The 18,750-nt window shown below is 37.4% G+C and overlaps 1 protein-coding gene across 5 annotated transcripts in view; it reads right to left on the bottom strand.

Annotated features, from left to right (window-relative positions):
* Nucleotides 1–18,750, bottom strand: part of FRS2 (fibroblast growth factor receptor substrate 2) — a 117,202-nt gene that overhangs the window by 63,782 nt on the left and 34,670 nt on the right. For all 5 annotated transcript variants that reach the window (XM_032347066.1, XM_032347061.1, XM_032347065.1 and 2 more), the window contains exons 2-3: nucleotides 1,937–2,032; nucleotides 930–972 (exon numbers count right to left, since the gene is read on the bottom strand). The gene's annotated coding sequence lies outside the window, so the exon portion shown is untranslated. The remainder of the gene's footprint in view (nucleotides 1–929; nucleotides 973–1,936; nucleotides 2,033–18,750) is intronic.

Consider the following 18,750-nt stretch of genomic DNA (forward strand, 5'->3'; position numbering starts at 1 on the left):
CAAAAACAGGTGGGAAAGATGTGTTTGAGAGCCCATGTTCCCCTCAGGACAAAGGACAATAAATGAGAAACAGTTATTGATCTGAATAATTCATTTAATAAGCATTTTTCCAGTTGACAGATTAAATTCACCTGCAGTGATCACTACTACCCGTACCAAAGAATTCCCGTAAATGTAACCGGTTAAAGCCAAGCAACTGATTTTAAGTTCCTAGCATAGGGTAATAAGCACACTAAGAGGTGATTTTACTATCTACTCACTTGAACATTTCAATCGTTCAGAAGTCTAAAAAGTCTAACAATCTAAATCAATGTTGATTTAAAATTCATTGTAAAGATCATTTGGAATTTTTAAAATACTAACTGTTACTAAATATTTTATTAATTACCTAGGAGAAAGCATTCTACTTTTTAAAGTGAATGTAGGAGTTCTATAATTTTCATAGGTGGAAACCCAGATAAATAATCTCCCTTAACTTAAGGCCTCTAATAGAGCCTCTATGACTCCTCTACCACCCCAAGTCATTTAGGTAATGTCCAGTAAGGTAAAAAGCTGAATGTGTCCCAAAGGAAGAGGAAAACTTATTTTCTAAAATGGACAAACCCAATCCTAAGGATCCTAGGAATTAAGTTCCTTAATAATATTAGGAATAAGGATACCATGAAAAGCAGTATTTGAGTTTCAAAGGTGACTACTTTTGTCATACCCTTTTAATCTTAACTTCAAATAAGATGAGATATACCTTGTTTGCAAATTCTGAGGTAGTAAAGGAGGAGCTAAAAAATTCATGATAATCTTGTAATAATCAAGAAAAGACATGAAATAAATACAGAGAAAGGATTAAAAAATAAAGAGTAAAAAAAAAAATAAAGAGTAATTAAGCCTATATTCAACTATATTTGTTTACTACTATAGTAACAACTTCTTACCTTGTGGAATTCTCTTCTGAGAAGAATAGATACAATTCTGTTCCTAAAAAAATTTCAGGTAGAAAAATTAAAATGTTGGTTTTAAAACAGGAAGCCTCTTAAAAATAAAAAGTTAACAAAATGCTGATCCAGTACATTCAGAATGTCATGACATTTGGTATTACCAAAACTTAAGAGACAGTAAGTCCCTTAAACAAAATAAATAAGTATAAAAAGTATAAAGTATAAAATTATAAAGTATTAAAAAAAGTATTTTAATAATTTGTATTAAAATATAAAATTCATTATTTTTATTATTACAAAAACACTATTCTACGGACTATCAAATCATTTCTTCTAGGTACATAGTGATGTCTCAGCACATTTTCATATTCTAAAAACCGGTACTCAATTGGGTTTTACTCTTACCAAGATTTGATATCCCGAAAGGTAGTTTTTAGGTGTACTCCATATGTCATAAAATTTACCCCTTTAAAGTGTAAAATTTAGTGGTTTTTACTACAGTCACAAAGTTATGTAACCATCACCACCATATTATTCCAGAACATTTTCATTACCCCAATAAGAAACCCTGTACTAAAGAGTACATTTTTATTCACAGGGAGAAACAACTAAAACAATTAATTTTAAAAGATATAAAAGAAGCATACTCTTCACAATACTAAGATCAAAATGATGTTTTTAAAAAAATGTACAGAACAGAGACTGGGAAGGAAAACAAATATCCAAACATTTTAAAAAGAGCTGTATTCAGATAGTGGTAACATAGTGACTCTTTTTCATGTATTTCCTCTAAAGCTCTGATTTTATAAACGTTTACGGTTCTTAAAAAGGTACAACACAGCATACATTCTGTAGAGCTACATGCTCTATTTTGTACTACAATCCAAAGTAACAAAAGAAACACAAGCTGACACTTAAGAAAATGTCCACTATACTTTCTAGTAAATGTTTTTCAAAGTAGATAAAATAAGTATAAAGTTTTAAAAAATTCGGGCCACACTTACTAATCTGGTTGAAAAGCCACAGCTGCATCTTATTTTATGACAAATTGAATGTTTCATCACTTTTGCATCTGGGCGTCTACTTCTTAATGGTCATTTCTGAAATAAAGACATAGTCATTAAGAACATATCATAACAAAAACATCAAATCTTTAAGGACAATTTCCTAAATTTTAGTGTCTATAAAAAGAGTTATCAAAAAATTTCTTGAGCAACCTTCTAATAAAAAACATTACCAGGGCTGAGGATGAAGTGAGAGAGCTCGAATATATGCTGTCACCCAATGGAACCAGAATTACGTTACACATACTGAGTATAAAGATCTATAAATTCTTCAGTCCTAAATGCCTTCACCCAGCAGGGTCTTGCAATTCCTAAGAATGCCATTTACAGACTGGAAAAAGAAAAAAGGAAGATGTAGGAGAGAAGCCCTAAAACTCCACATTTGGAAAAAAATAAATTAACTGATAATGTACGTTTGTATCTTCCCCTCCATACACCCCTATAGAAAGAAGGCTCCAAAAGAGATTTTTACTGGCTTTATGTACTGATATCTTTTGAGCACTTAAGACAATGACTGCCGTGCAGTAAGTGCTCGGTAAATATTCATTGAAAGACTGAATAAACTGATGAGTGATGTAATTTTAATTGATGAAATATTTAACCTGGTACTATTTCAAAATGGTAAATTCTTAAAATGACATTTCTTCCACACATATACCATTGCTATCAATGCCAACTACATCATTGTTATTGTATTTTCCCCAGCAAACAAAGCCCATAATTAAAAGACAAGACACGGTACCAGCCTTCAAGGAACAGAACAAAGGCATACATCACTATGTAATTTTGTTACTGCAATCTTTGGGGGAAACTCCAAACGGGGAATTGCTAGATATATAATTTTGCTAAATATTGCTAAATGTTGCAAGTAGGCTATTTTTGTTCTTATTTCTTTTTTATTTTCTTATTATTTCATTAACACATAATATATTATTTGTTTCAGGGGTACAGATCTGTGACTCACCAGTTTTACACAATTCACATACTCTCCCCAATGTCCATCATCCGGCCACCCCATCCTTCCTACCCTCCTCCACTTCAGCAACCCTCAGTTCGTTTCCTGAGATTAAAAGTCTCTTATGGTTTGTCTCCCTCTCTGGTTTTGTCTTGTTTCATTTTTCCCACTTCCCCTATGATCCTCTGTCTTGTCTCTCAAATTCCTCATATCAGTGAGATCAGATGGTAATCATTCTCTAACTGACTTACTTTGCTTAGCATAATACCCTCTAGTTTTCCACATTACTGCAAATGGCAAGATTCCGATTTTTGATGGCTACATAATATTCCTGTGTGTGTGTGTACCACATCTTTATCCATTCATCTGTTAGCAGACATCTAGGCTCTTTCCATAGTGTGGCTATTATGGGCATTGCTGCTATAAACATTTGCATGCATGTGCCCCTTTGGATTAATACATTTGTATCTTTGGGATAAATACCTAATAGTGCAATTGCTGGGTCATAGGGTAGCTCTATTTTCAACTTTTTTTTTTTTTTAAGATTTTATTTATTTATTTGACAGACAGAGATCACAAGTGGGCAGAGAGGCAGGCAGAGAGAGAGAGGAGAAAGCAGGCTCCCTGCTGAGCAGAGAGCCCGATGTGGGGCTCAATTCCAAGACCCTGGCATCATGACCCGAGCTGAAGGCAGAGGCTTTAACCCACTGAGCCACCCAGGTGCCCCTATTTTCAACTTTTTGAGGAACCTCCATACTGTATTCCAGAGTGACTGCACCAGCATGCATTCCCACCAACAGTGTAGGAGGGTTCCCCTTTCTCTGCATCCTCACCAACACCTGTCATTTCCTGAATGGTTAATTTTAGCCATCTGACTGGTATGACATGGTATTTTGAGGTTTTGATTTGTATTTCCCTGATGCCAAAAGTTTTTTATCTTGATGAAGTCCCAATAGTAAAGTAGGCTTTTTTTTTTTTTTAACATGTATGTTCTTTAACCACTAGTTGTGGAGACAGGAAGGAATATAAGAAATTCTTTTACATGGAATAAAAAGTTGACAAATCTCAAGAATAACCACGAAGGAAACCAGTAACTCTCTACTTCCCATACTATACCTGAATTAGTATTTCACACAATGCTGTTCTTTTTGTTTAAAAAAAGGGCGGGGGGGGGGGACTACAAATATTAATACAAACCTCGGGGTTTTTTCTTTCAAAAGGAAAAGAGCACTGGAAGGATAAACCACAATCATGTTTAAATGGTTATCTAAAGGATAAAGAAAGCAGGATGGAAGGGACAGGGATGAAAGTCAGACTTCTCAACCTTGTTTTACAGTTTTTACGCTGGAGACATGTTTTAAGATCAAATGAACATCAAATGGTAATGACATTTTGAACATCAAAGTGGAATGACTACCACTAATTAACACATTAAATATATATTTTTCTTTTAAAGATTTATTTATTTGAGAGAAAGAGGCTGCACATGAGCAGAGGAAGGGGACAGAGGGAGAGAATATACAACCAGACTTCCACTGAGCACGGAGCTCAACGTGGGGTTCCATCCCATGACCCATGAGATCAGGACCTGAGCAAAACACCTAGAGTCAGATGCTAAAATGACTAAGCCACCCAAGTGCCCCCAAAACATTAAATATATTTTTAAAGGGGTGCCCGGTTTGCTCAGTGGGTTGGGCCTCTGCCTTCACCTCGGGTCATGATCTCAGGGTTCTGGGATCGAGTCCCACATCTGGCTCTCTGCTCAGCAGGGAGCCTGCTTCCTCCTCCCTCTCTCTCTCTCTCTGCCTGCCTCTCTGCCTGCTTGTGATCTCTGTCAAATAAATAAAATCTTTTAAAGAAAAAATATATATATATTTATACATAAATATATATATATCTTATATATATATATGCTTCCCCCCCTTCTCTCTGCCTGCCTCTGCCTACTTGTGATCTCTGTATGTCAAATAAATACATTAAAATCTTTAAAAATAAATAAATAAATAATGATCAATGGTTGCTAAACCATTAGATAAAAAACTAAAAGGAAACTTTATAATAGATAAATCAAGTAGACAAACTTTGAACCCAGCAATTAATCTTAACATCATTTAAAAATGGGTCAAACACTATGTGCAGAAATATTCATCGCTACACACTAAGTGTTCATCCTGGGAGCTCCAGTTTCAAAAGACACCCATAATGTTACCGTTTTTAACATTTCCACTCTAACCACCATGGTCCATGCCACCTTAGTTCTCATCCACATTACCCTAATAGCTCCCTATCTGATCTCTCAGCCTCTCCCTTTGCTCACCTCAATAAGTCAGTCAGATTAGTCTTTTACAAAAGAAAGTTAGACCATGTTATTCTTCCGCTCAATCCTCTGAGTCCATCTCACCAGTCTGAAGCCAAAATCCCTAACAAAGGCCATAAGGACATGATCTTATATTTGCTTTTCACGTCTCTTGAACATGATTTCTTTACCATTCTCCTCCTTGTTAAGGCTCCTTGCCGTAAACACTTCAAGCACGTTCTCACTTCAAGGACTTGTCTTTTCCTCTGCCTGGTCTTACTCTTCCTCCACTTCCTCTAGGGCTTAGTTTTTACAAGTTATCTTATCAAGAGATAGGTCCTGGTACCCTAGGTGAGCTCAAAATACAAAATATCTGCCTCAGATATTCTTACTGGCAGAGAATATGTAAGGAGAAATATTTTGGAGATGGTAATTAACCAAAATATGAAAGTGACCAATTACTGTATCTTTGTGCCTAAACACCTGCAGAATTACACCGCCCCTTTTAAAAGGTTCTTAAGGTCCCAACTTCAAAGAATTAATGAAGGTAAAACCACAGCAGTGCTTTTTTTTGGGGTGCTGTTTTGTTTTTAAATCACCTGTATCACAACTCTAGGAAGGAGTGGTAAATGATTTGAAAAATAAATGAGTCCCATTAAAGGGGAACCTGGATGGCCCAGTCAGTTAAGCCTCTGCCTTCAGCTCAGGTCATGATCCCAGGGTCCTGGGATGGAGCCGTAAATTGGGCTTCCTGCTTAGCAGGGAGTCTGCTTTCTCCCACTGCTCGTACTCTCTTTCTCTCAAATAAATAATTTTTTTTTTAAGATTTTATTTATTTGACAGACAGATATTCCAAGTGGGCAGAGAGGCAGGCAGAGAGAGAGTGGAGGAAGCAGGCTCCCTGCTGAGCAGAGAGTCCTATGCGGGGCTCCATCCCAGGACCCTGGGATTAAGACCTGAGCTGAAGGCAGAGGCTTAACCCACTGAGGCCACCCAGGCGCCCCATCAAACAAATAAAATTTTTAAAAAATTTATTTATTTATTTACTTGACAGAGATCACAAGCAGGCAGAAAGGCAGGAAGAGACAGAGGTGGGAGAAGCCGGCTCCCCACTGAGCAGAAAGCCCCAATGTGGGGCTGGATGTGGGGCTCGATCCCAGGAGCCTGGGATCTTGACGTGAGCCGAAGGCAGAGGCTTTAACTGAGCCACCCAGGTGTCCCAAAATTTTAAAAAATAAATAAATAAATGAGTCCCATCAAAAACAACAACTAGCAAAATAATTGGCCCTTTCCTCCACTCCTTTAGGGACTTCTCTTTGGGATTACATTATAAAGTTCCAAGTAATCTCAGACAAAGTTTAAACTACTTTCAAATTTGATACCTTTAGGTACCATGACCACCAGAAAGAATCAAAAGAACTCACTAACTCTAACATGACTAGACTAGCTATGACATGGTAGGGATGTTTGAACTTAATTATTTTTCTTTAAATAAACAAACTCCCCTGGGCTAAAGCCTACTCTGCCTTTTAAACATCCTGTGGCTGGCAAGCTGCAGAGTCTTAAGAGAGATAGCCAGGGGACAGAGAAAACAGCAAGTATGACTCAGTGATCACATTTAATAGGCTCTGAAGACCAAAACAAAGATACCAGTTCTGGCAAGAGATCTCTAGAATTGCCCCAAAACTGACTTATCCACATACCTTTCATCTGAACAATCTATTTTCACTTAGTTTAAGGTTCACAAAGCACTTGTTATGTGCCTATCAGACCTTAGGTACAAAAATAAACCAAGAGTACAAGAAAACAAACAGCAGGGATTCTAAGAGTTGGATGATGAAATTTAATGTTAAAATCAGCTTTGTCTGGGTAGGGGTGGAGGTGAAGAGAAGTCTTGAGTATTTTTGTGCAGAAATACCCCACTCGTTTAGAAATCAGACTTTAGCAAGTTCAACCACTTCAAAGAAGGCTTGTGATATTAAAGTAACCTTTCTTGAGCAACTCCTTTTGGGGGGGGGGGGGTGCCTGTGGGCACAGAAGGTGGCAGGCGGGGGGCAGGGCAGCAGGAGAGCAGAGACAGAGGGAGAAAGAAAGAGAATCTCAGGCAGGCTCCACACCCAGCATGGAGCCCCAAGCAGGGCTTGATCTCATGACCTGAACTGAAATTAAGAGTCAGAAGTTCATCGGACTGAGCCACCCAGGTGCCCCTTCTTGAGCAATGTCTGTGTACCAGTTATCTACATTAGCTCACTTAATTGTCAGAACTTTTCAATGGGAAAGCTATTTAAAAAAGCACACGGAGTGGTTAAATAACTTGTCCAAACCAGAAAGAAACAGCTCCATGATGCAAAATTTTTCTTTTCACTAGTATGATCTGTACTAAACTGGAATGAAATTATTAGTCACAAATACCACATCTGCCCTATAGGAGTAACATGTAAATCCAGGCAGCTCATATAAGAAATGTGTTCCATTCTTCAAAAGTTGCTTTAGATAAAAGGACAAAGGGGAAAGTTCACTGTTACATATACTGAAAAGAAACCTATGGCATTAAGAGATGAATCAGAAAAATATGCTACACTGAGGTCTAAGGGAACTGGGTAACTAACTAGTCACACCACAGCTCAGTAACTAGTATTCTTTCACTATGACTAACGTCTATCTTTTGTAAGTCACTGATAGTTATTCCATACACTCAGAGAAGTCAGGCAAGAAACACTAAGATATAATAGACTGGGTACACAGGTATTTATCAAAAATAGTTTCTGTACTTTTCCAGATGTTTGAAATATTTCTTTCACTCCTGGTAATATAGATATAGACAAGTACCCCACTAATTTCTTAAAATTTACAACAGAATTAGTAGAGTTAAGATTGTAATTTTCCTTTTCTAGAGAATTCTCTCATGTGAAACACCTTAGTTCCTGACTCCATGGGATAGGATAACACTTACTGGCCTCACTTCTTTATAATGAACAGAACCTAATGTTTAATGAGTCATCAATCAGAAAATATTTTGTAACCTGGTGATTCACAGACCTGTACCCCTGGAGCTAATAATACATTATATGTTAATAAAAAATAAAAAACTAATTTAAAAAATACTGTAGAAATATTTTTTCAGAAATGTAAATTTAATTATTATTAGATGCACCCACTGCCTATGACACAATAAAACAAAGTAACATACCTATTGTAAAATAAAAAGACAAAGACAATCAGGACACATCACTGGGGAAAGGTAGCCTTGCTTCACTGGATGTCCTTAGTCGTGTAAAGAAAGTGAAAACTCCTTGGAACAAATTATCCCCATTGACTAAAAAATGTACCATTTAAACAATGAACCTCTTCACAGAGAAGAGACTCAACAGATTGATGACTTAAAGTTTCCAAAGGCCTAAACAGATATGCTGGTCTTCTAAATACTTGATTGTGACCTGGGAATTGTCAGCATAAATTAACACTTAAAAAAAAAATCTCTCTCAATTTTAAGGAGAGGACACACTTCCCCATAACACCAATTATGAATAATACAACCTTATTTTTTTCAAAATAACTTAAGAATTTTAGTGTTTCTTTCTCAAAGATGAAATACTTTGTGTGCAGGCCTATCATTAAGACTAAATAAGGATAATATAAGGATAATGGGAATGCCTTTTTTTTTTCCTTTTTTTTTTTTTAAGATTTTATTTATTTATTTGACAGACAGAGATCACAAGCAGGGAGAGAGAGGGGAGAAAGCTGGCTCCTCACGGAGCAGAGAGCCCGATGTGGGGCTCGATCCCAGGACCCCGGGATCATGACCTGAGTCAAAGGCAGAGAGGCTTTAACCCACTGAGCCACCCAGGCACTCCAAACTGCATGGTTTTCAAGTCAACATTGGGGGCATTACCTACAGCTTTGTTATTTTATTTTATATTTCAACAAAATGTAAGTACATAGCACACACAGTATTGTTTCTTAAAACTTTATCACATATACAATCTCTTTCTACAGTTAATGTTTATCTTTTTCTCTCTCTCCTTCCTTTCTTTACCTTGGCACTCACACACACAGAATGAGTAACTATTATTTTTAAAACCTTCTGTTTTGTATACAAACATGCTAGGCACACGCTGGTCATGATATAAAATGTATTTCTTAGTAAGAAACAACAAGACATCTTAACATGTGATTCTACCTAGAACATCAAGGTAAATATTTCCAGAGTTAATTTCTTCAGTGTCTTCAACATTACACATAACAAGGACATTTATACAAATCTAAATATCACAGAGTCTGCAGGTTTATTGTTTTTCATGAATTTTAATACTACACACAATAAAACGGTCACTAAGAAGAGTAGCTTGATATTAAAACAGGTTTACCCTTCTTTCAGGGAGTGGAGTTACTTGAATACCAAAATACCTCAGTATTTGATACCTTCTTCTTGAAGATGCTGTCATCATGCGTATGTGTCCCAGGAACTATAACCCAACTCCATTAATGCCCTCAAAAGGAGAAACAATTTTTATAATGCTCACTTCTACCCTTTTTTTTTCTAGGTGGTAACCCATAACTTCAAAAATAGAAATCAACCAAGAAAGCATTGTAATTTCTTTCTAAATTCCTCCTTTATCTGTTAGAGGAGGAAAATATCACCTTCATTCTTTAGAAGTTCTGGTGGGCTCTAAATAGTTTTCAGCAATTTATTAGAGACTTTTTTCTCCACAACCGAACTTTTTTTAAGATACTCTCTCATGATGGGTATCGTACAAGGGACAAAAGAAGGAATGACCAGTGTCTTCAACTAGTTTCCAGCAAATTAAAAAGCAGAATTCATGTCACATGAAAGGACCTTTAATAAATCCATATCCTGAAATACTAAATACAAGCTATACCTGTTTTCTTTGAACTTCAGCTATTAAATAGTTTTCTCCTAAAAATCCACACAACTTTTAGATAATTCAAAGGAATTCAGTGGCCCTACACAACTTGTACCTCCTTCATGATACATAAAGAATAGTCTATATTTAAATGGCACGTAGAAGAGGAAATGCTAGGACGGAAGGAGAATGAGAAAGACAAGCCTTATAAATTGGCCATATTAGAAATAACAGAACAGGTGTTGAGAGTAATGGGGAAAAAAACCCTGTGAAATCATTTTACATTTTACAGGTGAAGAAACTGAAACAGCTTATGAGCGAAGAAAGAACTGAAGTTCACATTATAAATGGTATTTCCCCCCAGACTTACCCACTCCAACAAATTTACAGTAAGTATTTTAGCTTAATGCATACATAATACAAGCAGAACGGAGTGCCATGCTGAAGAGTTTAAATGCATGATTTCTGAATACAGTACGTAAGTTAAGGGAAATCAGAAATGGCCCATGTGTCCTTTAGGAATGACAGAATTCGAACAAGTAACCAGTTTCCTTGCTGCAGCTCTTTAGGTCAGTCTCAGGCGGACGGATCACTGTTTTGGCCCAGCAGGACATCTCTTAAAAGATGACTATTTAAATTCACATTAGCTAACGTCCATCAAGATAAGAAACTTGTCTATATGCCAACATCATATTTTCAACCTGGTAGCTTAATAAAAGGACTACTGCCCATTTGAGCATCACTGGCCCACTAAACATGTTTTTTTTTGTTTTTTTTTTTGTTTTTTTTTTTGTTTTTTTAAAAAAAAAAGGAGGGGCACCTGGGTGGCTCAGTGGGTTAGGCCTCTAGCTTCGACTGAGGTCCTTGGATGGAGCCTGGCATCGGGCTCTCTACTCAGCGGGGAGCCTGATTCCTGCTCTTCCCCTGCCCCCAGCCTGTCTCTCTGCCTATTTGCGATCTGTCTCTGTCAAATAAATAAAAAAATAAAAATCTTTAAAAAAAAAAAAGGCATAAATCTCAAAGTAAAGTAGCAGAAAAGCCGAGTAAATAACAACAATTGCATTTATACAAAAATCCTTTGTACACAGCCAGCATTGGACAAAACAAGAAATTCATAGAAAAATAAAGAGTTCTCAAATTAAAATTTATATCCTAAGAAAGATGAGACAGAGGTAAGGACAAAAAACATAATATATTCAGTATTAAAACTGTAATATGTAAAGATGACAAAAATTATTTTTAATTTAAAGGACATTTACCTTACATCATGTATTTCTCTAGCACCCAACCCACATTTAAACTGCCTACAAGAGTATGTGTGTGGAAGGGCACTTGATCTACTCACTTTCACAAAAGTTACAGCTGCCCATTTAGTCCCAAAGGCACAAATGGATAAAATAACGTTATTATAAAGCTCTATTTTGGTAGCACAGAAAAATCTGCAGGACAGACAGACTTGTGCTAAAGCAATAATTAACCAGAGTTGTGGTTTATGAAGAAATACTCTAACTTGGCTGACATCATAGTAACTATGGGAGTTTCTCTTCATGATTCTTCACCCCCCCAAACCAAGTTGGATACATCCCAAGTTAAATAACAGCTCCTGTTTATTACTCCTAGATATCACATACTTTTTTAGCTTTAAAATAGAAGTGCATAAGTCAATTTAAAATGCAAACTGGGGGGCACCTGGGTGGCTCAGCGGGTTAAGCCGCTGCCTTTGGCTCAGGTCATGATCTCAGAGTCCTGGGATCGAGTCCCACATCGGGCTCTCTGCTCAGCAGGGAGCCTGCTTCCTCCTCTCTCTCTGCTGCCTCTCTGCCCACTTGTGATTTCTCTCTCTGTCAAATAAATAAATAAAAAATCTTAAAAAAAAAAAAAAGCAAACTGGTATAGAGGCTTAAAACTTACTGTTTACTCTAGAAAAAGCCTTGATTTCAACTTTAAAAAAAAAAAAAAAAGGCCTCAGTGACCTTCCTAAAGCAGGGGAGGGGGAGTTCCACTGTGTTTCAAGCTGCCATTATAAGTAACAAAGGACACAAAGAATGATGCTGATAGGAGGATAACACGTGTTGTATGCCCCCCCATTCCTTTCATATGGATTTGTCTGTGTCTCCCTGGTGGGGGTGTGTAGGGGGTGTCATTCTCCCTTCCTGTGTGTGTGTGTGTGTGTGTGTATGTGTGTGTTTCTCTCTTCCTGCTTCAGTCTTGGTCACAGTGACCAAGACTGTCCTTCTGTCTCCCTTACACTCAGTAACTGGCTTCCAAGCACTGATATTCCAAAAGAACTGTATCAGCCTATAGCATGTGGCAGAGTCACAAAATGAGAAACTACTAATCACAAAATGAGAAAAAGAATCAGAAATTATTCAGTCAGTTGAAAATATAAAAAATTAAAGCCACAAATTTTCAACTGCCTTTAAATACATATATATGATACATAAGATTTTAATAAACTGAGTGGTCAAACGGATTTATTTACAAGATTTTGAGATAAATATATTGGGAGGAGGGGAGTTTTTAAAGAGTCAGTTTAATACTGAAGTTGTAAGCACAGGCTTCGGAATCATAGCTTTGAGTTTGTGTCTCAGCTCTGAACGGGCTAACTATATGATCCCTCTTGGCCTACTAGTTCATGTCTAACACAGTGAGGATGATCTATGACAGAGCCTGTAAGACACTTTTAGCACAATGACTATCACACAGAAAGGACTCAACACGTACTACATATAAAACATCATATGGAGTCAATAGTTTATCTTTTTTTTTTTTTTTTGGTCTGCCCAGCATCTAACTTTCCCTTAAGTTTGGGAACTTCCCCACCTTATGACTTCAGAAGGTCAGATAGTTTTCCACATCTTAAAATTGAGAGTCCACTTCCCCCCACCAATTTTATGATTTCAAAAGTTAAACACTTTCCCACATGTTGTATACATGTAGGACATGGGCTCTGCCAAACACACACGCCCAGCCCAGACTATGAATGGGCAACTAGAGGGCAGGCAAAACAGAGACCAAAAGGAACTCACTCCCACATTAACGGTGGAGTAACTGCAGCAAGGTCAAGTCCCGGGCAGAGGTGGCAGCATTCAGAGCCATCCAGAGCTAGCCACGTCACTGGGGCAGGCTGTGGCGTCTGTCAGTCTGTCTCTAGATGCTACCAGCATCCTCATGGGAATCATTGTGCAATATGATTTTGGGCATTGTTTCTGGCTGCTTAGCCCTGAATACTGGTTCTCTAACCCTGCAGCAACAATTTGATGAGCCCCTGAGCTCTACTCGGTATCCTTTTAAAATACGCAATATGCCTGAATTGGTTTTTACTGCCACCAGGAATTCTTACTGACAAATCAGGTAAGGTTTACATCCATTTTCACTTGCCCCACCGCCACATGGGAAAAGAGACTCTATTTTAAATCTCTCCAGAGATACAAAAGTATTGTTCACTTTCAACCAACTGCTTTATCCTGTAAGGCCTTGAAATCTTGTTTTTATACATTTTAGATAACCACTTTCCTAATTCAGAAGATGGGAAATAACTCATCAATTTGAGATTTCTTTCAAAGGAAGACAGTCAATAATAAGCAATGACACAAGAAAGTGTAACTAAATGCAAGGAGTGACTATTATTGAGGTAACAGAAATGACCCTAACACACCTAAAACCACCTTGTATCTATTCTCAACAGCTTGCTTTGGGGCAGGAGCTATTCACTTGAGGTTCTACCACCAAGGGACTCCCTCTGCGTCTTAAGGGTTATCTTAAGGTCAAAATTTTAAAAATTATTATCAAAAGGCCTTAAGTAGTCCTCTTGTAACAAACAACTCCATAAAATACCTGTATTTAACAAAACTATTCAATTCTCTATTAAAACGGGGCACAGCAAGTAAGTGCCTGATTGTCACAGGCTGATTTTTCAATATATAAAACACACTCCTCTTCCTCTGCCAGATTTCTCTGCAGGGTATTTTACAGTTCAGTAATGCTTTTTTCCCACTGTTTAGAACGTTAAGGCTCAAATATGTTAATTTTATTACCTGTCAATACATATGTGATACAAGGTTTGTTTTTGTGGGGAAGGTAAAACTGGGGGACTAAATGTGTTTTGTTTTGTTTTGAATCTCAGGAGCCAGTTATCTTATAGAATTAAAACTACGCTTTAATGACTAGAAGAACAATCTAAACAAAATCAAATATAGCTTTAAAAAGACCTGATAGTCTTTTCAGATTAAAATTTAGAAAAAATAATCAAGCATTTGGAAATGCATACTGACATCTAATATACACCTAAAGCATAAAAAATTCAGTAGGAAAAAACCCTGAATTTTGGCAGAGATTTGTGGGGGAAGAAAAAAGGCCACAGATTTTTAGGGTTCATGACAATTATGCATTAAGTGTCCTAAATTATGTTATAGGATAGAAGTAGCTGAGGCTGTAAGAGTTAAACACAGCTTACCCAAGGAACTCATCCTCTGATTTCTAGCTGAGTAATATCACTAAAACATCTTCAGCCTGTCCTTCAAACTGAGTCAAAATAAAGTTAATGGAGCACCATATGGTTTTAATTCCTGAATTTAAAAATAACAAAAAAATATTAAAGCCAAGGCAAGTGATTTCAAATCCAACTGTTAGTACTCTTTTTAATATAAATAAAGGTCTGATTTATGATACTTTATAAATACCCTGGCCTTATCAATGTAGAAAAAGTCATCAAAAAAAAGTAAAGACTTTTTATGGTGTCCATAACTTCATTTCTATATAACTTGATGTGTTACAAAGCGAAATCATTTCTGCTTATGTGCTAAGGGATATTTCATTAATCACCGGTTATAATTTATTGGTTGTAATTTACTGCAAGAATTATACCTAAACAACAAAATTGAAACTTATGCCATTCAACAATGACAAATTTTTTCTGGTTATAATCTACCTGCCCTAAAAGAAAACTATTATCGCTTACAGAAAAGTTTCTTTGCATTTGGTTAAAGCTAAACATAGCTTTCGACTTAGGGAGTCAAAAGAAAATGTTCAAACAGAACCTAACTCTTTTTTAAATGAGACATGTTCAAAAAAAGTAAAATGAATGTGACATGTTCAAGTCAGCCTCACAAGCTAACTATATCCATGTTTCACGAGAGGCCTAGAAGAAACAAGACTAAGGAGGCCCTAAGACTGTTTCTGGAGTACTACTCTATAATGAGGAGTAATTTACGGTATCAAACAACAGTAACAATCAAAATGCTTTAAAAAGGAAGCAGATGAGAGCTAACAAACTCCTATCAGAATAAGGCACAAGAACAAAAAATACCTGAAAACCCAAAGAGAAAAGGGAGTGACTAGGTGTGTAAAGAGACAAAGTTTAAAGCTAGGATTACAAACCCAAGGTCATATACAGTACTGCTACCTCCCCTCCTTCAAAACTGGCCGAAACCGGTAACAGGTGAAGGAGCTTGCAGCTCAGAAACCTCTAGATGGTTATTACAAAGCAATGGGAGTTGTCAGACCAAATGAAATACTGCCAATCCTGGTTTAGAATGACCGGAGGAAGATTAGAAAGAAAAACCATTAAGGAGGGAATGAGTATAAGGAAAAACAGTAAGAGAAAGAACCCCAAATATCTACTGAGTTGGGTTTTTTTTGTTGTTTTTTTTTAGGTTACATACAGTGTTTGATTTAATCTTCACAAATTACAAATCTGAGCACTTTACCACTCCTCTTAATGGATCATGGAATTCAACAATTGACCTAACCCTCTATCCACCCTCCCACATAATTTGACCAGAACAGATTTGTTTTAATACAATTTTAATTATTCAAGTAATATCATGTTTTTTATTGAAAGCCTGGAAAATATAATGGTTAAACCAAAATTTATATCTTTTTTACTGCTTTTATAATTAATATTTTAATGAATACCTTGTACATAAATTTCTCTGCACATTTTTATTCTATTTATAAAGTGGATATAAATGGAATTCTGGGTCAAAGAGTGTGAGTGAGCACATTCTGCCAGAACATCTGATTTTAATATTACTGAAATGATGAAGGGATGATGGTTCCTTGAGAAAAACAAGTATGCCTTCTTCTCCCCTGTATCCACAACGCTTAGGTGCATAAGCAAGTTTTCCATAACTGCTGAACAAATGGAGGAGGGTTCTCTTCCCTCAGCACACAGTTTCAGAAGGGTGATGTTAGAAGACAACAAGCATGCCAAATATCAAAGTCATCAATGAGCTGCCTAAAACTCTTCTTAGGAAGAAAAGAGCACGAATATTGACACTGCAATCTAATACATTTCTGTTGAAGAGAATCTGGGGATCTTAGATTATATTTAAAGAATACAGAATTTTAACAGATATATAACACATGGAGGACACTATTTCTCCCAGCTTATATTATTACCTAGATGCCATAATCTGTTATTGTCCAAGGAGATCATTCCAGAACTTGTCCATATACAAAATTCAAAGAACTAAATATTTTAATAGTAGCCAGATTGGTCATTTTACTTTTTCTATCAAAAATCATCATCTAGGGGGGCGCCTGGGTGGCTCAGTGTGTTAAGCCGCTGCCTTCGGCTCAGGTCATGATCCCAGGGTCCTGGGATCGAGTCCCGCATCGGGCTCTCTGCTCAGCGGGGAGCCTGCTTCCTCCTCTCTCTCTCTGCCTGCCTCTCTGCCTGCCTCTCTGCCTACTTGTAATCTCTGTCAAATAAATAAATAAAATCTTTTAAAAAAAAAAAAATCATCATCTAGGGGCGCCTGGGTGGCTCAGTGGGTTAAGCCGCTGCCTTCGGCTCAAGTCATGATCTCAGAGTCCTGGGATCGAGCCCCGCATCGGGCTCTCTATTCAGCGGGGAGCCTGCTTCCTCCTCACTCTCTGCCTGCCTCTCTGCCTACTTGTGATCTCTGTCAAATAAATAAATAAAATATTTAAAAAAAAATCATCATCTATTATCATCAGATTTGAATGATATTATAGGAGGTAATCTCCCCATAAAGATTGAAAAAAAGCGGGGCGCCTGGGTGGCTCAGTGGGTTAAAGCCTCTGCCTTCAGCTCAGGTCATGATCCCAGGGTCCTGGGATCGAGTCCCGCATTGGGCTCTCTGCTCAGCAGGGAGCCTGCTTCCTCCTCCCTCTCTCTCTGCCTGCCTCTCTGCCTACTTGTGATCTCTAAATAAAATAAATAAAATCTTTAAAAAAAAAAAAAAGGATTGAAAAAAAGCTTCACTATAAAACAACATGCCAGGCACTGATCTAGCCCTGCAGAGGTATTAATTTAATCCTCACATTACATGGTGGATATTTTCTCTATTTTACAGGTTAAAAAAAACTAAAGCACAGAGAGGTTAAGAAACTTACTTATCTGAACCCAGGCATTCTCACCACACCTCTATTCTCCACACAGAATTGACCTCCAATAACAAGCAAAAAGCACTTAACAGTTACTGGCATAGCTTTCAGTGGACACTGGTGACAAAGGTCATGATGACAATATACTTGCGAGAAAACAAGAAATTCAATCAATCCAGATGTATTATTTTTTCATTTAGTAAACAGTTATTTACTACTTACTATGGACCAAAAGTTGTATTAGAATGTGGAGTACTCTCCAAACCTTGTGAAACACTAGATCTAAGAAAGAAAGGAGACAGATCATACAATGTAGTTTTCTAGTGTAGACGGATCTAATGTAGTTAGAATAAAATAAAACTGACAGGTATCATGGCCCAGAAGGAAAAATTAATTCTGCCAAGGGCACACAGTAGCACAGAGGAGGAAATACCTCAATTGAATAACAGACTTGTACAGAAATTTCTAGGTAACTGTCTATCCCCCAAAATCAATCGCCACAGAAGGGCCAGGCTCTCACTGCTATGAACGGGCTGCAGCAGCAGAGAATACGCCTTAGCACAGCGCCACCATCGTAGGTCAGCTCGGGGGAGGAAAGAGGAAGCTGTAATAGGTCTGAGGGACCAGTATCAGCCAAAACAACAGGAACCAGGGATAAAAAAGGAGCATATCCATGAATTCTAATTTGATAGCCAATATTACTACCAAACTGCCTTTATTTGTCTGACACACCTGTATCTAATTTAAAAACAAAACAAAACTGGGGCACCTAGGTGGCTCTTGATCTCAGCTCAGGTCTTGATCTCAGGGTCATGAGTTTAAGCCCCATGTTGGGGTTTAAAAATAAATAAATAACTGGGCGCCTGGCTGGTGCAGTCTGTTAAGCATTGCTTTCAGCTCAGGTCATGATCTCAGGGTCCTGGGATCGAGCCCCACGTCGGGCTCTCTGCTCAGTGGGGAGTCTGCTTCTCCCTCTCCCCTGCCCCTGCTCATGCTCTCTCTTGCTAACTCTCTTTCTCAAATATATATTTTTTAAATGAATTTTAAAAATGATAAATGAGGCATGTAGCGGGGAGAGCAGACCTTCAGTTAAGCAAGACTGACTTTGACTCCTTCCTAAAACCTCACCTTAAAAGTTTACAATTTTTAGAAGTATAAAACCCACAAGAATAAAGAAAATGAGGAAAGACACAACAGCACATGAGAGAAGTCAATAATATTCCGGAAGCCAGGAAGGGAGAAAAGTGGTAACTAACAGAAGCAAGAAAACTGAAACCTAAATCCA

Source organism: Mustela erminea, chromosome 6 (assembly GCF_009829155.1).
Source record: "Mustela erminea isolate mMusErm1 chromosome 6, mMusErm1.Pri, whole genome shotgun sequence".
Lineage (NCBI taxonomy): Eukaryota > Metazoa > Chordata > Mammalia > Carnivora > Mustelidae > Mustela > Mustela erminea.